At 41.8% G+C, this 3,371-nt stretch overlaps 1 long non-coding RNA gene across 1 annotated transcript in view; it reads left to right on the forward strand.

The window, feature by feature from the left end:
- The first annotated feature begins 41 nt into the window (after positions 1–41).
- Positions 42–3,371, forward strand: part of LOC107144307 — a 10,532-nt gene continuing 7,202 nt past the window's right edge. Inside the window, exons 1-2 of the long non-coding RNA XR_001503784.2 lie at positions 42–227; positions 987–1,090. This is a non-coding gene — a long non-coding RNA (uncharacterized LOC107144307). The remainder of the gene's footprint in view (positions 228–986; positions 1,091–3,371) is intronic.

Below are 3,371 nucleotides of genomic sequence, written 5' to 3' on the forward strand. Positions count from 1 at the left end.
GGGCGGGGCAGGCGCGTGGGGGGGGGAGCGGAAAAGGGACCGCGTACAGCCGGAAGCCGGAGTGAGAGCCGAGCGGGCCGCGTCACCGCGAACGTCAGTACCCAGCCCTTACCCTCGCCCCCCGCTCCCCACCCAGGGTCTTAAAGACAGCAGTTTGCCCTAAGGGGTCGCTCATCACTCCCTAAGCGGGCTCCTAACACGACCGTGGAGGTCGACCCTGGAAGCTCGTGAGTTGTGGCTTTGGAATCGCAAAGAAAACGGAGTGGCAGCGCGCGAGTGATTTTTTTTTTTCAGGCCTTTGCTCCTCCTACAGACGTCCTAGGCGTGTTGCGTGGGAGAGAGACGTATTGTCCTTTTTCTTTTTTTTTAAACTGTGGGAAAATGTGCTAGCAGACATGATTCGGGGTAGGGACAGAGTCACCCCGCGAAGTCACCTACTTTTAATAGAGTGGGGCGGGTGCTGAGCCGGTTACCGCCACGCAGATCCCTAGTGCAGCACAGAAACAGCCCTTAAATCCTCTGCGGCGGGCTCCCGCTTCTGTCCCTGCTCTTGAAATAGCTACCCTGCCTACCAAGGGCTTTCACTGAATCTATTCCTAACCGGGAGTTTTCCGCGTCAAAATCCACGTTTACTATTTCGCCCCTGCTTTAAAATGATGATTCTCAAAAAAAGGGAAAAAAAAAGAAAAAAGCAGTTTTTCTGGGTTCCACCCCCATAGATTACATGTAATTGGTCTGGACTCAGGGATTGATTTCCCAAAGGATTCTAATGTGTAGTCACATAGACATTAACTGTTAAAAGTGTCAATTGTTTTGATCCTTTACTGACATCTTTTTGCAACTCCTAAGGTGTAAGCAAAGCTGGTGCTGTTTTTCCTACAGTCAAGATACTCTCATTTTATTGTTTCTTTTCCTTTTATTAGTGCATTATAGATATACCTAATAGTTTATTTTCTTTCTTTCTTTTTTTTTTTTTTTTTACTGAGATGGGGCCTCCCTACATTGCCCAGACTGGCCTAGAACTCCAAGGCACAAGCAATCCTACCACCTTAGGCTCCTGAGTGACTGAGACTACAGGACCAGAACCGCGGTATTGTGCCGGCTAATTCTTTACTCTTGAAAGCCTTTCACTTGTCTTTTGAAGGTTTAACCTCCAGTGTAATCACTTCTCCTTCCTTTGTGGGCCTAAAGCACATTTACATGTATCACTATGGTACTTAAAATGTTTTAGGATTATCTATAGCCCCTACAAGTGCTGTGACTGCAGGGCAGAGACTATCATTAATCCCTAGGCAAGCTACCCCTAGGGAGCAAAGTTTTTTGAAATTTTATTTTCATGTTTAATGGATGAATAACTGTATATATTGGTAGGATACAAAGTGATGTTTCAGTGTATGTATACACTGTGGAATAAGGAAGTCAGACTAATTAACATACCATCACCTCACTTTTTTTTTTTTTTTTTGTAGTGACAACATTTTAAAGTCACTCTAACAATTCTGAGCCATACATTGTTGTTGTTTGTTCTTTTTTTGTGTGGTGCTGGGGATTAAATCTAGGGCTTGTGCATGGAAGGCAAGCACTCTACCACCTGAGCTACAACCCCAGCCCTATACATTGTTATTAACTATAGTCAACTTGCTGTGCAATAGATCACCAGAACTTATTCTTCCCCTCCTAAGTCTAACTGAAACTTGTACCCTTTGTACAACAATACTCCTTTCCCTGCCCACTTTCCCCTGCCCTCAGTGTCTGGTAACCACTATTCTTCTTTCTACTTGACTTGGACTTTTTTAGATACCACATACAAGTAAAATCATGAGACATTTGTCTTTCTGTGCCTGGCTTATTTCACTTAAGGTGGTATCCTCTAGAATCATCTATGTTGCAAGTGACAGCATTTCATTCTTTTTAAAGATGATTGTATTGTTACAGTATACAACCTTTTAAAAGTCCCATTAATTTAGTAACAGGCACTTAGGTTGTTTCTAAATCTTAGCTACTGTAACACTGCAACAAACACACATCTCTTTCGCATAGGGATTTCAATTCCTTTGGATATATATTCAGAAGTGGGGTTTCGAGATCATATGGCAATTTTCTTAGTTTTTTGAGGAATCTCCCTATTGTTTTCCAAAATAGCCATACTAATTTGCATTACCACCAAGGGTTTACAAGAGCTCCCTATTCTCTATATCCTCATCAGCATTTTTCTTTGTTTTTTTTGTTTGTTTGTTTTTGTTTTTGTTTACTAGCCCTTCTAACAGATTAAGGTATCTCATTGTGGTTTTTTTTTTAAACATTTATTTATTTATGTATCTTTAATTTTAGGTGGATACATTAGTTTGTTTTTATGTGGTGCCAAGGTTCGAACCCAGTGTCTCGTGCATGTTAGGCGTGCACTCTATCACTGAGCCACCACTCCAGCCCTCATTGTGGTTTTAATTTGCATGGGGAATAAACAAAAATTTTATGTTAAGTAGAACTGGACCATCTCTTGTGCAGTTTTGACTTGTTTCATTGTATCAGTATCTCTGTCTGTGTCTGTCTCACTCCCTCTCCGTCCTTCTCTCTCCCTCCCTTCTGAAAAAGGATTTTGACTTCACTTAAGAAATCTGGTTGTCTCCCAAGCAGGGTAGCACATACCTATAATCCCAGCAATTTGGGAGGCGGAGGCAGGAAGATCAGTAAGTTCAAGCCAGCCTCAGCAACTTAATGAGACCCTGTTTCAAAAAATAAAAAGTGTTAGGGGTATAGCTCAATGGCAGAGCACCCCTAGGTTCAATCCCCAATATGGGAATCAGGTGGGGGGTTGTCACATATACACCAAAAATAGGTAATTGTGCAAGGTGATCCCAAAAGTCTTTCCTAACACTGAAACTCTGATTCTGTGTGATAGGGTTTTAACTCTGCCTTATTGTATAAACACAAATCTACATCTTGCATTTTGGTAGTCATTCTATTTAGCAGTGTGTTTCTACCTAGAAAGAGTATGACCAACTTGTAAGTAAAGGGGGAAAAAAAATCAGTGGATGGGGAAGTTGTTTTAGAAAAAAGAAAATTTCATCCACATCGATTATAGATTATTGAGATTTCTGGTTTTGAATAGGTATCTTTAAAAATTAGTAAGTACTCATTGTCAAAAAAGATGACCTAAGCCAAGGGCAGTGGCACACGCCTGTAATCCCAGTGGCTCCAGAGGCTGAGGCAGGAGGAGCATGAGTTCAAAGCCAGCCTCAGCAAGGGTGAAGTGCTAAGCAACTCAGTGAGACCCTGTCTCTAAATAAAATACAAAATAGGGCTGGGGATGGGGCTCAGTGGTTAAGTGCCCCTAAATTCAAGCCCTGGTACCAAAAAAAAAAAAAAAAAAA

Source organism: Marmota marmota, unplaced genomic scaffold, assembly GCF_001458135.2.
Source record: "Marmota marmota marmota unplaced genomic scaffold, marMar, whole genome shotgun sequence".
NCBI classification, from domain to species: Eukaryota; Metazoa; Chordata; class Mammalia; order Rodentia; family Sciuridae; genus Marmota; species Marmota marmota.